Source organism: Somniosus microcephalus, chromosome 19 (genome assembly GCF_052327205.1).
Source record: "Somniosus microcephalus isolate GS21.2 chromosome 19, FLI_Smic_1.0, whole genome shotgun sequence".
NCBI lineage: Eukaryota > Metazoa > Chordata > Chondrichthyes > Squaliformes > Somniosidae > Somniosus > Somniosus microcephalus.
Genome location: NC_141005.1, coordinates 27,385,317 through 27,411,165, shown reverse-complemented (window position 1 = coordinate 27,411,165; position 25,849 = coordinate 27,385,317). Strand labels below are relative to the sequence as shown.

General features: G+C 44.5%; 1 protein-coding gene across 2 annotated transcripts in view; it reads right to left on the bottom strand.

Moving 5' to 3' along the window:
• LOC147104265 (caspase recruitment domain-containing protein 8-like) overlaps positions 1–18,677 on the bottom strand; it is a 224,699-nt gene extending 206,022 nt beyond the window's left edge. The window contains exons 1-3 of one of the 2 annotated variants that reach the window (XM_085961450.1): positions 18,570–18,677; positions 2,052–2,108; positions 740–820 (exon numbers count right to left, since the gene is read on the bottom strand). The gene's annotated coding sequence lies outside the window, so the exon portion shown is untranslated. The remainder of the gene's footprint in view (positions 1–739; positions 821–2,051; positions 2,109–18,569) is intronic. The other variant, XM_085961449.1, reaches the window with a different exon arrangement.
• Positions 18,678–25,849: the final 7,172 nt, after the last annotated feature.

Genomic DNA, 25,849 nt, shown 5'->3' with positions numbered 1-25,849 from the left:
CTTGGCATCAGCATCTTGCTAGGGGTCCACCTTGGTCTGCAGGAGGAATGGGAGGAGGACATGAGGCCAGGCAGAGCAGCACCAGCTGCTGCAGGAGAGAGGAACAGGAGGGCAAGGTGGACTCCTTCCCCCCTGCGGGTGCAGGACATCCTTCGTCCTCTGAACCTTATCTACCACGACTGCCAGTGCTGTGTCTGAGAACCTGTGCACCCTCTCACTTGGTCCCTGAGTCATCCTGAAATGTGTCAGCCTGCCACTCCACACCTTCAGTGGAAGTTGGTGAGTGGAGCCCACATATACTGCTCCCAGTAGCACTTTGCTGAACCTGCAGGTGTCTCTGTTTTAGCACCTCCAGGCAAGTTTAAATTATGGTCATCAACAATTAGGACCAAAATTGCAGGCTAAAGCCAGATTTACAAACAGGCGTGTCTTATTAACACAGCACCGAATTAGGCGCCTGTTTTCACCCTTTCACCAAAATAACCCCCATTAAGTCCCACTGAAATTTTTTAAAAAGTACTGGTCTCAAAATGAGAGGCAAGATTTTGAAGAAAACCTGGAAAAGTTGAGGAGGCAGCCATGCAGTACTTCAACTTCTAAAATATTACCATTTCCAGTTATAAATGCAAGACAAAACAATATCTACAATCATATTTTCCAGTGCTCACAATAAATGTTTCAAGAGTGGCTTAATGCACTGACATATAAGTTCATCGCTAAAGAAAAATATTAATCTTACTTGAACGACAGCGACGTTTTGGTTCTGTTTGTATACCAATACTGCATAGCAATTTTACGCGTCCATGAAAAGTTTCTATATCTGAAATATAACATCAACACCATTTAGGAACAGCAGAGAAACTAAAAAGACCTATTCTTGCTTAATATATTTTTTCAGCCTCTCAAATCATTCCCATTAACGGCAAAGCATACTTTCCCAATCCATACATTTAGCCAAAGTTACCAAAAGTGAAGCATTAGATGAGCTACTGTTCATAAATATTTAAAATTACCAATAGCTCAGTGATGTGATCACTGAACAAAATTACAGTGTTTTTTTAACGTACTGTTGCCAATATTTCTTGATCATCCTATTGTACACTATGCCTGTATCTACTTAGATAAGAGAATATAAAAACACAAGAAAAATCAGGCACAAGAAAAAGACCATTCGATCTGTTAAAGCACAACCCTCTAGTGCCCTATCACAGCTTCCAACTTTTTGAACAACTCTATTCTGTCAATTACTCTGCGCACAGATTATTTCAAATATTTATCACACCATAAGAAATGCCTTGTAAAAGATGTTTTAACTTTACATTTCTCTTTCTTAATTTTTCTCTTTCTTAATTTTTTGCCTTACTCTGAAATAATAATGTGTACTTTAACTATACCATAATATCTTATATGCTTTCTTAACCAATTTCTTTATAGACTGTACAGCTCAATATTGTCTAATCTTCCCTTATCCCTCTTTACACTTTGGATCAACTCTGTAGCCTTTTCAATGAATATGAACCTTTATTGAAGCTTAAGGATGTATAGAGCTAGTATTCTGTGGGGACACCTTCACCACGTGGACTGCAGTGGTTCAAGAAGGCAGCTCACCACCACCTTCTTAAGGGCAATTAGGGATGGGCAATAAATGCTGGCCTAGCCAGTGTGGCCCACATCCCACAAACAAATTTTAAAAAATATTCACTACTAGCACAAAGTATAAGTTCTATTTGTGCACAGGTGTCTGGTCCATTGTGCCGTACCCTCAATAGTTTTCACATCTGAAGTATATTAAGAGGTATTGCTTCCAAAATAAGAGACAATATTCAGAAAAGAGATATGGAAATGTTTCTGAAGTAGCCCATGCAATGCTTCCACTTTAAAATTGTCTAAATTAATTCCTGTTAAGTCCAAGACTAACTAACTCCTATGTTCATATTGTTTCAGTGCTCAATATAAATGCTGTAAGAGCACAAGGAATGTGTAACAAATGAATGACTTATAATTTAAAACCTGATATTAAAAATAGTTAATGAAAACTAATGAAGCTTTACCTGAAAAAGTCACTTCTGTTTGTGTACAAGAATTGCACAGCACTGGTCTGTATTTACCTGAAATATAATGTTATCACTATTTAGAAATGACAGTGTACTGAAGAGATATGTTCTTGCTTAATATGATAGGAAAATATGGGAAATTAATATTTCCAGTCTAAATTCCCTCTTAGTTCACTCATTTTGCCTTTTAAAAAAAGAATTATGGAGTTAAGAGATTTGTGGCAGGAAACACTGCTGCCTTTAGAAATGGCATTGAGCCAGATTTTGATGGAGTCTGGCATCTCATGGTGTGCCCTGTTAGTTAGACTTATCTTTAGGGGTTAACATTTTTGCCCATAAAGTTGCTGGAAGTGTGAGCTGATAATGATGCAGCGAGAGCAACAGAGAATCTGGGACCTTCGTGAACAATAGGACAAATAGTGTGTCTCCTTAACCAGTGAGATTATAGGATTGAGAAATAAACTGTGGAAGGAGGATGAATTAGAGTGGGTGAATTCAATATCAAATCAGGCACAGAAAGAGAAATAAAGAGAGGGAAAGAAAGGTTGGATTAAGAAAGAAAAAAGAGACAAAGGAAAAGTATGAATTTTTTTTTAAAATTTGACATTTTTAAAAGTCTCCTAAAACAATTCAAACCTGAAGGAATGAGACTCCACACTTTTAGCTGTTTACTTCCTGGACAAGAGAGGGTGATTGTCAGTCACTAATAATTATCACTTTGTTCTAAGGGTACTTACGCTGATAATTACAAGACTTAACTTCTGTGGCAAGTTTAATGGTCAATTAACATGCAAATGTAGCAACTTCATGAAAATCACGGATGCTGTTTTCACAACGCTAATGGCCAGAAAAATGTGGCGATTTGCAATTCATGAGGTATCGCTCCCTCAGAAAAAGCTGCTGACCAATTTGTGCATTAATAACAGCATGCGTTGTTCAGATGCTGTTATTTTTTCAGGAAAATTTGACCCTTGGTCTTTTAATTTGTTGGTGTCATCCTGATGAGGCCGAGTTGGAGGAGCACCTTCAATTGCAAAATCTGCCAGCCAGTAACACAGACAGCATAGCAGCAATCCTCTGGGAAATCATATCTCAACTGTTGACATTCTGTGGTTAAAAAAAATTCCAAACTGGAAAGTAAGGAGAGACATAACAAAACAGAGGGACAACTAAAATTAACAAAGGCAAACAAGGAGAAGAGAAAGTCTGAAACTGATTTAAAAAAAAGATGAAACTGATGAGGGGCTAAAAGGCTGGGATGGCTTGTGTGAGGGTTAAGGTGGAGAGCTGGGCTGAGAAAGCGAGTTTGTCAGGGCTAGGAGAAGGAGCTATCATTATACATTTGAGGTTGGGAGCATAATATATTGACTAAGTGCCAAATTAAACTTATTTTTTGCCATTTAGAACAGCATGAAACAACACTCAAATTATGATGTGCTTATCAACTTTGCTGTGCCTTTTTATCCCTTTTTTAGCTATTGTTGCATTGTCTATTGGAGTCCCATCTCAGATAAACCCAACAAGTTAAATATATTTATTTAAAATCTGAAAACATATGTATTAGGTATAGATTGCTGCACTTTTTAATACAATTAACTATAAAAATATCAGCTTCTACCTACCTTTATCTGGAACAAATTATATACTATGGCACCTCTAAATATGTCTGTTCCTGCTCTACAATTAAATATTCTACTCCCTGATTTGTACCTCTCAGTAACACCTTTATATTTAAATACTTAGAAATAGTGCTCTCAAGGTGGCTCAGCAAGTTTGGGCAGCTAAATTGAGTTAGATGAACTCCACTAGGGCAGCAGTATACAGGAAACTCTTTATTATCCAGCACCAACGGGACCGGCGTGGTGCCAGTTTATCAAAAAGTCCGGATTACAGAGAGGTATAGTTTAAAAGGTATGAGAGCTCCGTACACAGCAACAAATCCAGGCTTCCCTGTTGATTAGAAACATGTGTAGGAACTCCGGCCACAGACCAAGCATCCCTGTTGCTTTGCAACAAGTGCACGAACCCCAGTTACACAGCCACAGATCCAGGAACTGCCACTAATATGAAGTAAAACTTACCTGAACCTACTCCTGAATTTTGCCGGTTAACAGAGATTTCCGGTTATATTTTTTTTAAGGTGCCGGTTAAAAGAGAGTTTCCTGTATTTAGCTGCAGCAGCATAGGTGAGAGTGAGGAAATCATTTAGGATTCCTACTCTTGATTACTATCCAATGAGTCCTGCTAGAAAAGAGTGCACGCCGACTTTGGTTGATGTCAGGAGCAAGCTCAGCTGTGATGCTCCCTATGGTTGAATAACCTGCGACAGCCAAGGATTACACATTTGGGCGTGGTACCAGAAGTAGCATTAGCACCATAGAAAGTAATACCAATTAAATGGTGAAGCAGCTAAAACAAACCATACATTTAAAAAAGAACGTTACTAAAGATGAAGCCTGTCATAAGCTGCTGTCTCTAAAAAAGAAACGATAACCTACTGGGGTTAATTTTCTAAGTATGTGCTCACAGTGGGAAAATTTGCTCACTGACAACACATATCAAAAAATTATGGGCAACGCTTATAATCTAGGCCTCTTTGTAATCTAGAATAAAAACAGGAAATGCTAGCAGACTTGCTAGCAGACTATGATCCATATCGGCCTCCTCCTGACATCCCCACCATCACAGAAGCCAGTCTTCAGCCAATTTATTTCACCCAATGTGACATCAAGAAATGGCTGAGCACACTGGATATAGCAAAGGCTATGGGCCTCGACAACATACTGGCTGTCATGCTGAAGACTTGTGCTCCAGAACTAGCCATGCCTCTAGCCAAGCTGTTCCAGTTCAGCTACAACACTGGCATCTATCCGACAATATGGAAAACTGTCCAGGTATGTCTTGTCCACAAAAAGCAGGACAAATCCAATCTGGCAAATTACTGCCCCATCAGTCTACTCTGAATCATCAGCAAAGTGATGGAAGGTGTCATCAACAGTGCTATCAAGCGGCACTTTCTCAACAATAACCTGCTCTCCGATGCTTAGTTTGGGTTCAGCCAGGACCACTCAGCTCCAGACCTCATTACAGCCTTGGTCCAAACATGGACAAAAGAGCTGAATTCCAGAGGTGAAGTGAGACTGACTGCCCTTGACATTAAGGCAGCATTTGACCGAGTGTGGCATCAAGGAGCCCTAGCAATACTGAAATCAATGGGAATCGGGGGGGAAAACTCTCCACTGGCTGGAGTCATACCTAGCACAAAGGAAGATGGTTGTGGTGGTTGCAGGTCAATCATCTCAGCCCCAGGACATCGCTGCAGGAGTTCCTCAAGGCAGTGTCCTAGGACCAACCATCTTCAGCTGCTTCATCAATGACCTTCCCTCCATCATGAGGTCAGAAATGGGGATGTTCACTGATGATTGCAGTGTTCAGTTCCATTTGCAACTCCTCAGATAATGAAGCAGCCCATACCCGCATGCAACAAGACCTGGACGACATTCAGGCTTGGGCTGATAAGTGGCAGGTAACATTCGTGCTAAACAAGTGCCAAACAATGACTATCTCCAACAAGCAAGAGTCTAACTACCGCCCCTTGACATTCAATGGCATTACCATTGCCAAATCTCCCACCATCAACATCCTGGGGGGTCACCATTGACCAGAAACTTAACTGGACCAGCCACATAAATACTGTGGCTGCAAGAGCAGGTCAGATGCTGGGTATTCTGTGCTGAGTGTCTCACCCCCTGACTCCCCAAAGCCTTTTCACCATCAACAGGGCACAAGTCAGGAGTGTGATGGAATACTCTCCACTTGCCTGGATGAGTACAGCTCCAACAACAGTTAAGAAGCTCGACACCATCCAGGACAAAGCAGCCCGCTGGGCGGGCTGAACAAGGTCAATCAAAGGAAAATAGCGTGGGTTGGCCAGAAGTTGATGGAGGCAGGACCGAAACACAACAAGTGGGATTCCCGCCTCTAAAAGCTCCCCATTGAGAAAATCACCCCCATTGTCCCTGGAAGAGTCCTTGATTTAAAAATCTCATCCCTGATATCAAGTCTTTGATTTTTTTCAATGCTAATGCACAGAAACCTATTTCTCAGAGATTCTTGGCCTGTTTGAGTTCAGGAATTAATTCCTGGAGTGGGTTGAATGGAGGCATCAATGCTGGCCCTATCTTCCCACAAGGCAGTGCGGCTGAGAAACAGCCTTAACTATAGCTCTGGCTGCACTGGCCTGTCGGAGATTGCGTTGCCTCATCAATGTTTCATCCAATGGTGACTGGCCGGAGGGCGGGACCCTCAAATGGGTAGGAGAAGCTAAGGGAGTGGTGAGAGCTGGTCGGTGAGTGGATTTGACTTACTTTACCAGTTTACCTGTGTGGTGCATCTGTTTTTTTATTGAATAAGGGAAGGCAAGCTCTAAATTCTTCCACCGGGAAGAGGTTTGTGAATCTGAAACCTTCTGAGACACAGGTTGTTTCATGGAAAATCTCAGTCTGTGGGAACAGATTTAAAATTGAGAAATTAAAATTTAGGGTATTCGGGGATGAGTAGATGATACAGCACTATTGCCAAAACGCACACAAGATTCGGGATTCGGTGTAAATAAGGTGTACATTTGCGCAGCTGTCTGCTGGTCCCAATGTGAAATTTTGCACATGTGTGAAACTTTGAATGGGCCGCACAGCCCGTTAAAGGGGCTGCACACAAAATAAACATTGCGGGGGAACATTGCTTGTGTGTCTCCGGATTTGATTTTGAAAATATGGTCACCCAAGTGTAAGGGTGGGTATGGAGTGTCTGCCTGTAATGCAATTGGACCCTAATCACATCCCTTCTTTCATGCTGTTTCTCAGCCTTCGAATAGTTCAGAGAGAATCCTCATTAGAATGCCTATTTTCAAAATTATGAGTAGGATTTTCTGTAAAGTCTGTGGGTTGTGCAGTTAATAACGACACAGACTTCAGGAGTAACAAACAAACAGGACTTTACTATTCGAAGGTCAGGGCGAATCTGCCCTATAAATCATGCCACAGCACTTATATACCGGTGTGGTCACCGTCGGTATTACCGTATACAGAAGCCAAACAAGTAGTGCCACACCTAAAATAGTTCTCTTAAAGGTGAACGGTTACATACAATAGTCTCTTAAAGGTAGACGGTTACATACACTACAATCCTCCCTTTTTAGCTTACAACATACGTATTCCCCATTAAACATAACATATATTCAACTTCATGTAAACAATTTACAGATATAGTCTCTGCGGAAAACAGTTCACAGGTTCAGTCTCTGTGGGAACAGTTCACAGATTCAGTCTCTGGTCTTGACTCGGTCCGAACAACATCTCTGTGGTGTAGCCGGTTCACATTGCTAGCGTGACTCATCCAATAGTCTTTCCCTTGACGTAACAGCTTGAACTTCCGTCCTGCTGAACCAGCAGTGCTGACTTTTACAAACAGCTGGACTGCCTTCGTAATTTTTCCCTACTTTCCCATTAGAAGTAATAATGATTTAGATGGTTATCATCTTCGGCTTCGTCTTTTCCTTTTTTGCTTCTTGGAGACTCTCGGGGCTCCCTTATCAGCTGCCAGCTGTAGCGCCACCGTCTCCCTATGTTCTTTAGACTTTAAGTGCTTCATCCTGATTTCTGCACTTTGGGAGTTTTCATCACAAGCTGGGCAGACCAAGTCCTCGTAATATTCCGTGTCACTCAACAGGTCATGGTAATATTCGGTGTCATCCTGAGCTAGTCTAGCAAGAGGGCCTGCTACTTCTTCCTTACCCAACTGGACGTTAGCCGACTGTTGTTCCCTCCCTAGACATCTTTCCTGAAGAGACTTCTTTATGTGTTCATATTCATCCCACTCTTCCTGGGTTTCCTGCAAATCCTTCACTAATGACTTCAATACTTCCCCTTCCATCGGAGATTGATTGATCGGGCTATTCAATCCTTCTACTGGAGCATCTGTTTCAACAGTCTGTTGTTCCCATTGACGTGATTCAGCGTACTTTTGGCATCCCAGTAAAATCCGTGTTGCACCCTCAGCTATATCCGTAACTTTTGAGAGCTCCGAACTCCTTCCCTCTGAAGATTGAAGCTCGTGTTCAGATTGTTCCCATTGCAGAGTCTTGTCCCTCAACATATGAAGGAGTTGGCTGACCGTTAACTCTTCCGCGGGAGCACTGTGAATCAGAGTCTTCTCCATTTCATCCACCTTTTCCTCCAATGCTTTCACCTTCTTTTCCTCTTGGACTTTGGCTTTCAGCGCTCGGAGAAGTTGTGCCATGATGCTATCTAGCTCTTGTGCCATGATGCTCTCTAGCTCATGTCTTACAGTCTCTGTGTTTCTTACAGTTTCCTTTTCTTCCGCTGAAAGGATTCCCAGTTGAATCTGTTCTTCAAGTTGTTGAACCTCGGTCATTGCCGCCTCATATTTGTCTTGGGTTTCCTTCAATAATTTTCTGAGTTCTTGGACATCTTGCCTTTCATGTTCTGCCATGTCTTTCACCTCTAATTTCTCATCTATGGATGGAACTTCTACCGATGAGTCTGTCTTGGCCTTGAGCTCATCAAGAATTTCCTGCAGCCTTTGGACTTCTTGCTCATGTTCAACCTTTAGTTGCTCATATGCTTCTACTGAAACTAGCTTTTCGGAGGTTGCCGAGTTAACCCCCTCCAGAATTGTAGCCTGGGCCTGTTCATACTGTTCTTTCAACTTCTCACACTCTGCTTGTAAGGAGTCGTAGAGAAGAACTGGAATAAAATCCTGGCTTCCTGAAGATTCCTCTTCATTTGCTTCTTTCGCAATTTTCTGTTGGAGTTCAGCCAAGGCTGCTATGCTATCTGCCTCTCGAAGTCTCACTGCCATCAAATCTTCTTTATTCTTGCAGTCTATCTCAGCCATTTTCCCTTTACTTTCATTTAACTGAGTGAGTAGTCCCTTATTCTGGGCTGAGAGATATTGCACCTTCTCCTGTAGACCATTGCACTCCTTCTCTGCTCGACATAGCTGGTTACTGCTGATTTGGTTCTGTGTTTCAAGTTCCAACATCCTTTGCTTAGCTTCTTTCAGTTTCGCCCCTATAAGCTCCTCTTGCAACATGGCCACATTATTCTCATCAGGTAAAGAAGCGTTTCTCTTTTCTATGTCCAAGATTTTTTTCTGCATCTCTTTAAGTGCACACTGCGATTCAGCTTCTCTTAACCTTGCCTGCACTAGCTCCGTCTCCAATTGCAGAACAAAATCCTCAGTGTAGCGTGGTTTGCCTTTATGCTGTATCTCTAGATTATGCAAATATTCTAACTCCTGAACATCATAAGGGAGATGTGATCGGTAATTGGTCACGATGGCTCTATGGTCGCTCTCTGCTTGAGCTAGCTGCTTCTGTTGTCTTTCCAGATTCTCCCATTTGGTGTCATAGAACTTTTTCATTGTTTTCATCTCTTGTACGAGACGGTAACTCAATTGTTCTAATTGTTGTCGTTGTTCGGTGGAGTTCTGTTCTGAAACTTTGTTCTTCTCTGGAGCATAAGCCTTTATGCATGCCTTTGTTTTTCCAACCTTCGTCGGCAAGTCCATTTCAGCCTTGTCTTTCATATTTGGGTTGGTCTTATCGTCATCCGTTTCAGAATCTGAGCTGCTTGTCTGCACCGAGTCCTCACTCGTTATGGCTTTTAGATAGTGCCATTCCATGTCTATTTTCTTGATCCACTCCCGTCCTAGAAGTGGTGGTCCTCCCTCATGTAATACGTATAAGTTCATTCTTGGGTGTTCTTTACCCCTATCTCTCACTTTGACTCTTATCTTTCCCATGGGGTATACTTTATGCCCCGTGTATGTCTGCAATACGAACTTGGTATCTCTTAAGGGTATATGTGAGAATAGCCGGTGGTAATCCCTTCGATTTATGACTGATAGAGCTGATCCAGTGTCCAGCTCCATTTTCACTTGGATTCCAGCTATTTTCAGCATGACCCAGATAGTTTGTAGGTCAGCTTCCTTACTCCCATTGTGAATTCTCAGACTACCCAGCTCCTGGCCGTTTGGGTCTGAGTCTGAATTCTGTTCGTCTGAACTCTTCTCAGCCACCTTGTGTACCTGGTTGTACCTTTCCTGTGATGGCTTCCTTTGGTTGTTGGTCTTCTTCCCTGACCGGCATACCTTAGCTATGTGACCCAGTTTGCCACATTTCCTACATTCCTGGTTCTTAAACCAGCATTGGTTCTGGTCGTGTGTTGTCTTCCCACAACGATAGCATTTTGTTGTTGTCGAGGTAATTTGATCCACACTTAGTGCTGCTGTCTTTAGCTGCATTTCCGCAGTTCCCTTCGCTGCGGCTTCGTGCGATGCTGCAATAAGGACAGCCCTGTCAAGTGTAAGGTCGTTCTCTTCGAGTAGTCGCTTTTGCGTTCCTTCCTTTGCCAACCCGCACACGAACTTGTCTCGCAATGCCTCTGTCAGATTCCCTCCAAACTGGCAGTATTTCGCTAGTCTACGCAGTTCGACCAAGTATTCTGCGTTGCTTTTGTCTTTCCGTTGCGTTCTCGCATAGAATTTGAATCGTTCAGCCAACATCAACGGTGTAGGGTTCAAGTGGTCCTTCAGGACAGCCACAATATCATCGAAAGTCTGATCCGCCGGTTTAGCTGGTGCTAGTAGATGCTTCAAGAGCCCGTATGTCTTTGCGCCCATCGAGTTCAGCAAGGTTATAGCTTTGTCATCTTCTTCTATTTTATTGGCCTCACAATAGATCTCAATGCGTTCCACGTACGTGGCCCAGTCTTCTACCTCGGAATTAAAATCGTTGATGTTATCACGCTTAGGCATCTTCCTCTCTTTGGGAACAACACAAGTATTTCTTTAAATTATTATTTCTTTTTTTTTTCTAAGATGGCGGCTTTTCCCGCGAAAATGGCGGTTTCCCACTCTTTCCTTCTCTCCCCGCCCCTTCAATGGCGGTTTCCCGCGTCTGTCGTCTTCTCCGCCTAATGGCGGCTTCCCGCGTTTCTTCCCTGGTGGGAGGGGTACGCTTTCCCCACAGCGGACAGGTTCAGCCGCTGGGCTGGCTCTCGCACAGTTCCCCTTACTCGGCTCTGTCTCTCTCTCCTGCTCGCACGGCTCTACCGGCTCTGGGTACACCCCGTTGACGGGGAACAGTTCAGCCGCTGGACTGGCTCTCGCGCAGTCTCTCTCCCCTTGCTCGGCTCTGTCTCTCTCTCTCCCGCCCGCTCGGCTCTACCGGCGCTGGGTACTCCCGTTGGCGGAGAACAGTTCAGCCGCTGGACTGGCTCTCGCGCAGTCTCCCTTGGTCGGCTCTGTTTCTCCCGCACGCTCGGTTCCTATTCGCCTCCCAGCCCTCTCGCAGTCCGGTGCTTCCCTCCCCGGCTGCGGCTGAGTTTCTCTCTTCCCGCGCCTACGCTCCCGGTCTCAGCGCTTCGTGGCTTCGGTCGCTGCCCGGCTTTCCCGCCGATCGCGGTCTGGCTGTCTCACGACGCTGTTGGACCCGACTTTCCGTCCGGCTCCTTTCCCCCTCGACCGTGGTCGAGTGCACAGCCCTTATCCTCCGGATATTCTTTACACTTTCCCTTACTCACAGTCTCCGTGGCCGCCTTGCTTCCTGCTGATCGGCTCACTCCGCACCGTGGCAGAAGGGACAGTCAGTGCCTGTTGCTGATGGAAGCTTTTGTTGCTAAAGTCTTCCTCTTTTCTATTGCTGCAGCCTCGTGTTTTCTCCCAGCAGAACGACGAGGGCGGTTGCCTCTCTTCGACGCTCTTTAGTTGCTTTGGTAGTCTTGCCGCAGGGTACGATCGGACTCGTCGCCACTGTAAAGTCTGTGGGTTGTGCAGTTAATAACGACACAGACTTCAGGAGTAACAAACAAACAGGACTTTACTATTCGAAGGTCAGGGCGAATCTGCCCTATAAATCATGCCATAGCACTTATATACCGGTGTGGTCACCGTCGGTATTACCGTATACAGAAGCCAAACAAGTAGTGCCACACCTAAAATAGTTCTCTTAAAGGTGAACGGTTACATACAATAGTCTCTTAAAGGTAGACGGTTACATACACTACATTTTCCAATGAAATTACATCAGGAATGGGGCAGGAGCAGTTATCTGCCACTTCCAAAATTTTCCGTCACAAATGACAGGAGCATTCAATACATCGGCTCAAATCTTGGCAGGCAGAAAGCATGCAAATGACAAAAACAAAGCATTCCATTATTTGTGCCTCAGAAACAGCGTGCTCTTGACATCCTGGATTACCATAGAGGCAGAGGACATTAAAAAATAAATGGTTGCCTTAGTGTGTGCAATTGATCATAGGAGGATCATTTGCCGAGACTAATGCAGTATATATATATTTAAAAAAACACAATTTTTCTTAATTTTGAGCAGCCCCAACATTGTAGCCACAACTCACTTCAAATAGGTGAAATAGTCTAGCCTTCAAAAATTCGACTGGGTGTCAGGCAGGCCATTGGGGTGGCTAGCACACCCATGCCAATCAAGAAGCACTGGTATTTCGCTAAAGAGGATTTTCTAACACTCAATTCTAGCAACTAAAAAGTGACATCTAAAACTTGCAGGCAAAAGCCTGCAAAAATAACCTGCCAAAAAATAGCACGAATATAAATAAAAATACCACCTTCAGATATTTTTGAAACCCAGCAGATCCCACTTTCAACAAGACTTCCTGTAAATCAGAACATGCCTTTCCCCAGTGTCTGTTTTACATGGGCGAACTCAAGGCACACTGCATGACAGGCGAGAATCATGGGAAATTACATACCTAGCCATAAGCATGTGATTGTAATATATTAACGTATTAAAATAAAGATCTCATACATTTTCAACAAGTATTCCTAAGGCCCACGTTAAGGCCTGACTGAAGTTTGCACACATAACAAGCAACGACCTGCTGAAATGGATCTCCGCCTGATCTTGTGACCCTCCCCATCACCCATTCCACTCTGACACTGTAATGATATCGTAACGTTTTATGTGCTGTAGGTCTGTGCAGACCTCCTAATCTTGTTTAAACAAGGTCGTAATCAATGCTCCTGTTAAGCTGCGTAGCCGTGTGGAGACAAGTAGGAACATTGGTCGTAATGTGTGATGTCAGGCAATGCTTCATCCACAGCATGAGCTTTGTCCATAAGAATGGGTGCACTGGGGTCTCTTCGAGCTCACTGGCTCCAGTAGGCCTCTTAAAGAGGTAGGGGTTTTTCAAGATAAGGAAGCTGGCATCTGGAAAAAGGAGGAGGAAGCAGCACCATCAAGCACCCCAGACCCAAAAGGCACCTGCCCAGATACATTGACTTTGGGGCAGGGTAATCAGATAGGGAAATTTAAGGGAGCATCAGGTGAAGCACTGAGCACCAGTGAAGAAGGTCAAGTGGTGATGGCAGCAAATGAGCAGCAGCAGGAGGAAGGGAGGCTTAAGGCCACACGGACAGCTGTGGCAGGGCCCACAGATTTGTACATTAAAGGGGCTGCATTCTAAGTTACTTTCATTAATCAGTTGAAGCTCTTCATGCAGTTCTTTGATAATGTTCCAAGCTCACTGGAGAGGGAGAGGGAGAGTACATGCAGCAGTACATGCTGCTCTGACATCTGTGCAGGCACGCGAGTGGGTTTCATGGAGCTGCAAAGCTCCATGGAGAGAGTGGTAACCCCAGGACTTCTTGCGGTTGGAGCCCCCAAAGATAGATGGGAGTTGATTTTGGTGACAGGTGGGTGTGGCGTGATGTCAGTGGGAGGTTGGATTGATTTTGGTGGTTGGGCCTAGTTTAAATATAACAAGCTAGCTGCCAGCAATAATCATGCTTTTTATAGACAGCTCGCCATTTAGGAAGGTGGGGTAAATGCCCATTATGAGCCTGTAGCAGCACCTTAAAGGCAGGGGATGGAAACATGAGGAGTTAAATGGAGCAGCAGTTTTTAGCGGCAGAGAAATGTTATGGGTGCATACAAGGAGATGAACCTGGAAGCTTTTAAGGTTAGAAGCTCTCAAAAGACGAAAGAAAAAATTAGTGCCCGACCTGCTTCCAGCTTTCCCTGACTGCAGCTAAGGATTCCCTTTAAATAGCATTGTAATGGCCACCTCCCAACCTGTACTGCTTATGGTTTGTGGGCAAGTTGAAGAAGAAGTGATGGCAGTGCTGATTGACATAAAAATTATGTTGGGGGTCCTGTCAATATCTGCTGGCTCCTATTTGTATATTTCAATTAGGCCTCTGCTGGCCACCTAATTTGAGGTTCACCTGAAAATCAGAAGGGGTTGACCTCCAGCGGAAAGTCAAAATTATTTTCCCTAATTTTCATCCCACTACCACCCCAGCAAGAGGTGGTAGCGAGATGAAAATTGGTCCATGCAGTTTTGCTCGTCAATACTGGCCCTGAAAATCCACAACTGTCAGTCATGAGTCCACCAGTAGTCAGGGTGATCGTAGGGATGCAGCCTTCAAGACGATCGAGATAACGCAGGGTGCGGGTGGAGTCAAGGATAGTGTCTCCCTAAGTCAGGAGTTCTTGAATCTTGGCCCTCAGTGGGGACCCAGCATATGATCAGCACAGATACGTTTGGTCTCACCAGGTATACTTGGTCTCTCTGGTGAAGAAGGCCCAGCAGCGCCTATATTTCCTAAGGAGGCTGAAGGGATGTAACCTGTCACCCCTGATCCTCTCTAACTTTTACTGCTGCACAATAGAGAGCATCCTGACAAACTGTATCACAGTATGGTATGGCAGCTGTAGCTACTATGACCGGAAAGCCCTGCAGCGGGTAATCAAAACTGCCCAACGCATTACCGGCACCCGGCTACCGACCATAGAGCACATATACCAGAAACGCTGTCTACAGAGGTCACGGTCCATCATCAAAGACCCTACCCACCCCAGCCACAGTCTGTTCGCCCTCCTGCCATCTGGGAGACGCTAGATGCATTCGCACCCGTACGACCAGATTCAGGAACAGCTTCTTTCCCAGGGCTGTCATCCTACTGAACTCCACAAATAAACTCTAAAGCCTGCACATCTGCCAATGCACTTTATTATGGTTTTGTTTATGTTAATATACTACAAGCCAAATGTATGTTGAATGTTTAAATGTCTTAATCTAAATGTACACTCTCGGGAGCCGCAAGCCTACATTTCGTTGTACTGCACTTGTGTACTAACAATGACAATAAAAGTTGATTTGATTTGATTTGATTTAGAAGTGGTGTGCATATGGGGTTCCAGGCTAGTTGTGGAGCTGGGCCCCCACTACAGATGAAAAACTGAATTTTTGGCGTGCTTTGAAGTGGCTCCTTTAAAAAAAGGGCAGCTTAGGGCACCCAGATTGTTCTTTAGAGGAGTACCTGGTCTCCCCATCCCTAACTGACCAGCTACTGCTGGCATTTCAGTGATCTTGTGGGGGGTTGCCACTGATGTGCTCCTACTTTGATACTGCATTCTTGCAGTAGCAGAGTTGTACAGAAGGGCCCCACTTAATCTGTCCAGAAATCAGAAGTGTTGCTTCAACATCCTAATGGTATATTCTATGAGAATTCAGGTGGAGGCCTCAGCCTTATGGTATTTTCTATCAGCATCAGTGTGGGAGTTCTGATCTATGTCAATAGCAAAGGCAAGAAAGCTATCCCTGGTACCCCAGTACCCCTTGTCCGTTATTCCTGTTCCTTCAAAGAATTGTGGCATCATCAACTACCACAAGATGAAAACATCAAAGCTGTCGGGGTATCTTGCAATCACTAGCTTTATTCGGTTGTGGTGGTCCAAGGTTACGTGTAAATTGATTGCATTAAATTGTTTTTGATTCATAATGCCATGGATTGTTCTTTGGCACTCTAATGGAAACGATGGTGACATCAATGATCTCTCTCTCTCTCTCTCTCTCTCTCTCAGCCATCTGGTAGAAATGTTGAACCCTTTCCAGTTATTCCCTCCTTTCCAAGTAGTTGTTTCTGGGTTATATGCCGTAATCTTGGGCTGCTTGCATGTGGGAGTCAGGTACCTTCCATGTCAGCACACCTGCCTCTCCTCCTTCTTCCTTAGGAATTCCTCCTCCTCCTCCAAATCCAAAGCATTGGCAGGCTCATTGAAATGGTTATGGTTAGCACTGCTGGCAGCTGAAGGCAAACTGATGGCAGCCGTGGATAGTGGCACAAAAGGACATTGTGAATTGGAGGAAGAAAGAGCAACAAGCAGCAAGGAAAAAAAAAAACAAAAGCCTAATGTACAAAATTCAGTTAGTCAAGTCAAAAACAGCAGTCAGAATGCATGTATGACTAATATGGCACCCTAGCTTTAAGTGGTGGAGTTCATCCAAGGACATCTTCCACGTCACTCAGCAATTGTTTTATACTGGTGCTGAGAAAATCAAGAGCTGCACTGCAAAACTGCATAGGGAATCTAGAGTGATACCAATTTATATTTGTTTACATAAATTTGTGGTGTGTGGTGAGGGCAGCACGTTCACAAGGCATAGCCTTTAAATTTTAAATAATTCTCACATGCAATTAGGAGTTCAACACTGATGGTGCTAAGGCCTATTTTCCCAATTATATGGGCTGCACGTGCTGCTTCTCAGGGGTTGCTACATGAGTACAACACCACCAAATCAGCCATGTAATATGTTAAAATTGTATCAAGCCATCTATTGGCCTGAGATGGGATTAATCTAAAAACAGCATTTGCTCAATGGAGATAGACATTCTGGCCTGGAATTTTCTGGAGCTTTTCGGTGTAAATAAGGAGTAAGAACAGTGCTGTGGCACTTTTTTCATGAGCAAATTTGTGTGTAACTAAATTAAGCAATTTTTACACACAAACTTTGGTACATGCAAATTTCCTTGATCGTTTGCGCAGTTTTTGAGATACATAGAAGATAGGAGCAGGAGTCGGCCATTCGGCCCCTCAAGCCTGTTCCGCCATTTAATGAGATCATGGCTGATTATCCAAATTCAGTACCCTGTCCCTGCTTTCTCCCCATGTCCCTTGATCCCTTTAGCCTTAAGAAATATGTCTAACTCCTTCTTGAATATATTTAATGAATTGGCCTTAACTGCCTTGTGTGGTAGAGAATATGTCCGCTGAAACCCTCTGCCACTCCCTTACTTAGCTACACCCCCCCCCATGCAAATGACCAGCACAAATGAGTTCCTGCATTTATGCCAGTAATGTGTTGGTGTAGATGTACGCCCAAACATTTACGCACAGCACAGCCTAAATTGATCCAATATCAGCATAACTGAGATTTCTGGTTTATAGCAATTTTCTCTACAATTTTTTCTCATTGAAACCTTATACTATATTTAACCAACATGCTGTCAGTCTCAGTACACCTGAGTGGTATACAGTTGGGTGGGCATGGCCCTGGGAGTCCTCAACATTGACTTTGGACCCCATGACGTCTTATGGCTTAGGTCAAACAAGACCAAGGAAATTTCCTGCTGATTACAAGTTATTGCATCCCTCAACAGATGAATCAGTACTCCTCCATATTGAACACTGTTTGGGAGAAGCACTGAGGAAAGCAAGAGCACAGAATGTACTCTGTGTGGAGGAAATGCAACGTCTACCACCAAGAGTGGCTCAGTAGTACTATCACTGACTGAGCTGAGTTGAGTGGCTCCTCTCCTGACCTCTCAAAGCATCTTCATCATCTACAAAACTCAAGTCAGAAGTATGATAGACAACTATCAAGAGACTTATCATCCAGGATAGAGCTTGATCAGCGCCCCTGCTACTAGACTCAATATCCACCACCCAGCACATTGGCACATGTGACTTCGATATGTTGTATCTACAGAATGTACCAAGCTTAATTCAATAGCACCTCACATCGTTGCAACCTCTACCACCAAGGACAAGCGTAGCTAGATGATGGAAACAGCAGCAACTCCAAGTTCACCTCAAAGTCACACAGTATCCTGACTTGGTTACATACCACCATTCCATCATCATTGTTGGGTCAAAATCTTGGAACTCCATACCTAACATCATCATGGGTGCACCATCAGTACAAGGACTGCAGAATTTCAAGGAGAAGGCTCACCACCATCTTCTGAGGGCAACTTGGGATGGCATTAAATGTGGCCTTGCCAGTGTTGCCCACATTCCAAGAACAACTAAGAGATCATAACATTTCCCCTGATATCTTCAACCTTTTGTTTCTCTCTACTGTCAACTTGGGCTTAGTCCTGCAGTAAGGAGAAGGCGCGACTAAGGAAGAAAACAAAACTTTACTGTTATTCTTAAGTTTTCTGGTTATAATGAACATCGAAAATATTTTTGGAAATGTACTTAGTGACTGCATATGCATTGTACTATACCTGTCACCAATTCCAGTTGCGTTCAAAAGTACCCGTAAACAATTTCTAGAATTATATCCTTCATAACACAATATAACTGTTGAAAGGCAACAAGGATGAGTATCAAATAAATGACTTGCATTCAAAATAATCACTTAAGTCTAAAAAAGACTAATCATTTACCTTTACTGGAGCGAGGACTTTTTTTTTCTGTTTGTGTGACATTATCACATAACAATGCACTGTCTTTCCCAAGAGCTTGTATAACTGAAATATAAAGTTAGCACTATTCAGGAGTTGTACTAAAAAGGATCATACTTAAGGGGACACTGTCTTTATGAAAAACTGTTTGCCAAAGCTTTATTTTTGGAGAGAGAGAAATGCCAGAAGATTATGCATTATTTTCATCATGCTGATGTGTTTCAGTATAATTTACATCAAATAATTTTTATGAAGACTGTGCCTCTTTATTGTAAAGTTTATCAATCCTCAGACCAATTTCATTAACTGTAATTAAGTAACAACAACAACTTGCATTTATATACCACCTTTGATGACCCAAGGCGCTTCACAGGAGTGTTATCAAACAAAATTTGATGCTGAGCCACATGAGATATTAGGATAGGTGACCAAAAGCTTGGTCAAATAAGTAGGTTTTAAGGAGCGTCTTAAAGGATAAGAAAGAGGTAGAGAGGCAAAGAGGATTAGGGAGGGAATTCCAGAGAAGTGGGATGATGCTCTGGAGGCCAGCTAGGAGATTGTTGAAGAAATCAAACCTGGAAGTTTCTAATATAAAAGCAAAATACTGTGGATGCTGGAAATTTCTAAGGTGTATTGTACAGTGACAGGATGTGTGTTTACACCCATGATTTCTCACAAACTCGTTTTTTAATCTCAACTGTGTAACTGTGGAATGAAGGAAAATTGGAAATCTAGTTTTATTGACTTTAGAGGCCTTGCTATAGAACAGAATTTCCAAAGGCCTGAGACATGAGTTCTGGCATGACATTAAGGCTGGGTTGCACTTTGGGATGACGTTATGAAAATAAGAACATAATGTGCAAAAATAAGACAAAAACAAGGAAAGACAACTCAAACCAGCTTTGTCATTTTGGACCTGACATATTGGTGTAGCTAGTACGGAGTCAAGGACAAACTACATAGTGATGCTACATCCCAACAGTAACAACAGCTTGGGTAAAAAATTGGATAGCTCCCGAAAATGGGCGTGAGGATCACGATGCGCGATTAACCTGAGCCCATTCAATGTAATGCAGGCAGCATGCAAACTTCATCCTGCCTGCTAATTATAATGATAATGATAAACACGTTGCTAAGTGGTTGCACGCTCAGCAGGGGACCCAAGTTCGTGCGAGGCAAGCGCCAATTAAAGTTAGCCTGCAGTTCTTAAAGCCAGCCTGCACCTCTTAAAGGGGAGGTGCATTCTGGCTGCAGCGGGTACTGTAAGTCATTGTAGAGGAGTGTGTGCCCTACAGGAAGAGTGAGGATGGTGCAACATGGCAGAGAGAGGGATTCCAGATTTTCAGATGCAGCACTTAAGGCTCTGGTGCAGGCGGTGGAAAAGAGGAGAGATGTCCTGTATCCATACAGATGTTGAGAAGGGAATGGGAGCAGATAGCCGTCGCTGTCAATGCAAGCAGTGTAGCCTTGAGGACCTGGATGCAGTGCATGAAGAAGTTTAATGACCTCACACGAGTGGTCAAGGTCAATGAATAAATCTTCAAATGCTATATCCCACAAACTGCACCACTAGCCTCTCACACTGCTCAATTCACCACACCCCCATTACTCAGCTACCAACAATCTCTATCAATCACAACTCATAGCTCACATTTATATGCTCCATCTCACCCTCACGCACTTAGCACTGCTGCAAACCTCACACCCACATCTCACAGCTTGCACACACTGCCAGCTATTTAACTATACAGACTTTAGAGGGTAGCTTAGAGGAGGGATCTGCATGTGGTGAGTCACCGGGCATGAGTGGGCTGCAACCAGGTGGGGGAAAAGGGTAGCACTGGTGCCAGAACCCCGGAAGGTGAGGTCACACGCGAGTTCTGCTGCACAGGATTCAGATGAGGACTCGGATGGGGCAGCCTACAGAAGAACGCTGATGGGTATGCACAATGAAATGCTTGGTGCATTGGCAGGCCTGCCAGAAAGCCTAAATGCAATGTCAAGGAGCATGGAGGAGTCCAGCACCAATCTTGCACAGGGCTTTTTGCAGAGCGTAGAGCCCATCCTTTCCAGCGTGGAAGGGATGGGAAGACCCATTAGCGCACTTGTGTACCCAACCATCATGCAGCGTCTGATGGCTGATGTCTCCGCTTCCATTGCAGCACAAGCAGAAGCCAACCAACGTCTGAGTGCTGCAATGGAAGCTCAGACTTCTGACATGCAAGCTCAGCTTGCTGCCACACAAGCACAGACTGCTGCCATCATGACTGAGTTTACCGTGTTGAAAGGGGCTTGCAGGGTGTCACGGCAGTCCAGCAATCTGTTCTCCAGATTAATAGGATTGCTGAGGCGCTGCCCCGGGGTAGTGGCAGTGGCTTCCGTGGAGGACGAACTTGCTGTCCTCTCTCAGGATGACAGCATTCGTCCTCCCACCACTGCCACTCCACCAGTGCCCTTGCTGTTGCCTGTCAGCCAACCTGGCCAGACAGCTGCTGTCAATGCTGAGGTGGTGCAGTCTACAGCCGGGCCTTCTAGGCCCAGAGCTGCTCGAGGTCACCCTGCAAGGCCATCTGCAGTCTCCACGCCTGAAAATCAGCAGCCTTCCACCAGCGATGGGTTAACACTGCGTAGGAGCACGAGGACAGGCAAAGGCACACGGAAGACAGGCACTAAGGGAATGCACAAGGGTGATTATTTGACTTTGTTATGCAGTATTGGATTAAATGATTTATAAATGTGGTTTGGAATGTTTGTTTTGTGGTGGCTTTCATTTCAGCATTGTGGCCCAGAGGATGCTGTGATGTTCCGTGACACTGCACCTGGTTGAGGTGTTGAGCAACGGGGATCTGGGATTTCACTCAAGGAACCAGCGTCTGATGGTGCGCTCAGGGACAGCCTGTCCAGAACGTGGATGTGCAGGCTGCCTCTTCCCTTCCTCCTCCTCCTCCTCCAGCTCCTCCTCAGGTGGTCGCGGAACCAGTGGTGGCAACAGCTGCGCCTTCATGGTGGCCAAATTGTGGAGGATGCAGCAGACCACCTTGAATTGAGACACCTGCTCTGGCGAGTACTGCAGGGCTCCTCCCAAGTGCTCAAGGCAGCAGAAACGTTGCTTCAGCACCCTGATAGAAACATAGAAACATAGAAGATAGGAGCAGGAATAGGCCATTTGGCCCGTCGAGCCTGCTCCGCCATTCAATGAGATCATGGCTGATCATCCAAATTCAGTACCCTGTCCCTGCCTTCTCCCCATATCCCTTGATCCCTTTAGCCTCAAGAAATATATCCAACTCTTTCTTGAATATATTTAATGAATTGGCCTCCACCGCCCTCTGTGGCAGAGAATTTCACAGGTTCACCACTCTCTGGGTGAAGAAATTCCTCCTCATTTCAGTCCTAAATGGCTTACCCCTTATCCTTAGACTATGACCCCTGGTTCTGGACTCCCCGGCCATCAGAAACATCCTTTCTGCATCTAGTCTGTCCAGACCTGAGAGAATTTTATAGGTTTCGATGAGATCCCCTCTCAATCTTCTAAACTCCAGTGAGTATAAGCCCAATTGACACAATCTCTCCTCGTACGTCATTCCTGCCATCCCAGGTATCAGCCTGGTGAATCTTTGCTGCACTCCCTCCATGGCAAGAACGTCCTTCCTCAGGTAAGGTGACCAAAACTGCACACAATACTCAAGGTGCGGTCTCACCAAGGCCCTGTACAACTGCAGCAAGACATCCTTGTTCTTGTACTCAAACCCTCTTGCTACGAAGGCCAACATACCATTTGCCTTCTTAACCGCCTGCTGCACCTGCATGCTTACCTTCAGCGACTGGTGCACAAGAACACCCAGGTCTCTTTGCACGTCCCCTTCTCCCAATCTATTGCCATTCAAATAATAATCTGCCTTCCTGTTTTTGCCACCAAAGTGGATAACCTCACATTTATCCACATTATAGTGCATTTGCCATGTTTCTGCCCAATCACCCAACCTGTCCAAATCGTACTGGAGTTTCATGACATCCTCCTCACAGCATACCCTCCCACCCAGCTTTGTGTCGTCTGCAAATTTGGAGATATTACATCCAATTCCCTCGTCCAGATCATTAATATATATTGTGAACAGCTGGGGTCCTAGGACCGATCCTTGCGACCCCACTAGTCATTGCCTGCCACTCGGAAAATGACCCATTTATTCCAACTCTTTACTTTCTGTCCGCCAACCAGTTCTCTATCCAAGTCAATACCTTGCCCCCAATCCCATGTGCCTTAATTTTGCACGCTAACCTCTTATGCGGGACCTTAGCGAAAGCCTTCTGAAAGTCCAAATACACCACATCCACTGGTTCTCCCTTATCTATTTTACCAGTTACATCCTCAAAAAATTCCAGTAGATTAGTCAAGCATGATTTACCTTTTGTAAATCCATGTTGACTTTGTCCGATCTTGTCATTGCTTTCCAAGTGCTCTGCTGTTACATCTTTTATAATGGACTCTAGCATTTTCCCCACTACCGATGTCAGGCTTACCGGTCTATAATTCCCCGCTTTTTCTCTGCCACCTTTTTTGAATAGTGGGGTAACATTAGCTACCTTCCAATCCATGGGTACTGTTCCAGAGTCTATCAAGTTCTGGAAGATGACCAGCAATGCATCTACTATTTCTAGGGCCACTTCCTTAAGTACCCTGGGATGTAGATTATCAGGCCCTGGGGGTTTATCGGCCTTCAGTCCCATCAATTTTCCGAACACCATTTCCCTACAAATACTGATTTCTTTCAGTTCCACCCTTTCATCAGACCCTATGTTCCGCGGTATTTCTGGGAGGTTATTTGTGTCCTCCTTTGTGAAGACAGAACCAAAATATGTATTTAGTTGGTCTGCCATTTCTTTGCTCCCCATTATAAATTCCCCCGATTCTGACTGCAAGGGACCTACGCTTGACTTCACCAATCTTTTTCTCTTTACATATCTATAAAAGCTTTTACAGTCAGTTTTTATGTTCCCTGAAAGCTTACTCTCATATTCTATTTTCCCTTTATTAATTAATCCCTTTGTCCTCCTTTGTTGAATCCTAAACTGCTCCCAATCCTCAGGTTTATTGCTTTTTCTGGCCAATTTGTATGTTCTCTCCTTGGATCTTATGCTATCCTTAATTTCCCTTGTTAGCCACGGTTGAGTCACCCTTTTTGTTTTATTTTTATGCCAAACTGGGATGAACAACTTCTGTAGTTTATCCATTCGGTCTTTGAATGTTTGCCATTGCCTATCCACTGTCAACCCTTTGAGTGCCATTCCCCAATCAATCCTACCCAACTCGCTCCTCAGACCATCGTAGTTTCCTTTATTTAAATTGAGGACCCTAGTTTCTGAGTCAACTACTTCATTCTCCATCTTAATGAAGAATTGTATCATATTATGATCGCTCCGACCCAAGGGGCCTCGTACAACAAGATTGCTAATTAATCCTTTCTCATTACATAATACCCAGTCTAAGATGGCCTGATCTCTGGTTGGTTCCTCGACATATTGGTCCAGGAAACCATCCCGTAAACACTCCAGGAATTTCTCCTCCACAGTATTGTTACTAATTTGGTTAGCCCAATCTATATGTAGATTAGTCACCCATGATGACTGCTGTGCCCTTATTGCATGCTTCTTTAATTTCCCTTTTAATGCCATCCCCAACCTCCGCCTTACTGTTTTGAGGTCTATATACCACTCCCACTAATGTTTTTTTCCCCTTAGTATTTCTCAATTCTACCCATACAGATTTCGCCTCATCAGAGCTAATGTCCTTCATTACAATTGTGTTAATCTCTTCTTTAACCAGTAATGCTACCCCTCCTCCCTTTCCTTTTTGCCTATCTTTCCTGAATATCGAATACCCCTGGATGTTCAGTTCCCAGTCTTGGCCGTCCTTGAGCCACGTTTCCGTAATCCCAACCAAATCATATTCGTTTACCTCTATTTGCGCAGCCAATTCATCCACCTTATTACAAATGCTCCTCACATTAAGACACAAAGCTTGCAGGCTTGTTTTTTTAACGCTCTTAGACCTATTAGAATTATTATTTACTGTGGCCACGTTTGATTTAAACCGTTGATTTCTCTGACTGCCACTTTTGTTTTTCTCATTCCTATCTTTTGCTTTTATCCTTGTTTCCCTTTCCTCTGTCTCCCTGCTCAGGTTCCCAACCCCCTTCCATTTTAGTTTAAACCCTCCCCCACAGCATTAGCAAACACTCCCCCTAGGACATCGGTTCCAGCCCTGCCCAGGTGCAGACCGTCCGGTTTGAACTGGTCCCACCTCCCCCAGAACTGGTTCCAATGTCCCAGGAACTGGAATCCCTCCCCCTGGCACCATTCCTCTAGCCACGTATTAATCTGAAGTATCCTTCTATTTCTACTCTGACTAGCACGTGGCACTGGTAGCAATCCTGAGATTACTACCTTTGAGGTCCTGTTTTTTAATTTACCTCCTAACTCCCTATATTCCGCTTTTAGGACCTCATGCCGCTTTTTACCTATATCGTTGCACCACGACAACTGGCTGTTCACCCTCCCCTTCCAAGATGTTCTGCAGCCGCTTGGAGACATCCTTGACCCTTGCACCAGGGAGGCAACACACCATCCTGGAGTCTCGTTTGCGGCCGCAGAAACGCCTATCTATTCCCCTTACAATTGAATCCCCTATTCCTATAGCTCTACCACTCTTTTTCCTCCCATTCTGTGCAGCAGAGCCACCCCTGGTGCCAGGAAGTTGGCTGCTGCTGCCTTCCTCTGATAAGCCATCCCCCCCAACAGTACTCAAAGTGGTATATCTGTTGGAGAGGGGGATGGCCACAGGGGACCCCTGCACTACCTGCCTGCACCTAGTACTCTGCCTGTTGGTCACCCGTTCCCTTTCTTCCTGTCCAACCTCTACCTGCGGTGTGTCCAACTCCGTAAACGTGCTATTCACGATGTCCCGAGCATCGTGAGCGCTCCAGTATGCATCCAATTGCAGCTCCAGTGCCGCAATGCGGTCTGTCAGTAGCTGCAGCTGGGTGCACTTCCTGCACATGTAGTTGTCAGGGACACAGGAAGTGTCCCTGAGTTCCCACATCTCGCAGGAGGAGCAGATCACGGGGCCGGGCTGTCCTGCCATGACTTACCCTTTAATTAATTGAGTTTAAATTAAATCAATCAATCCCACGAATTACACTACAGTTAAATAGTTTTCCAACAGTCCCCGCTACATCAGAGAGACCTTAGAAACTATAAGACAG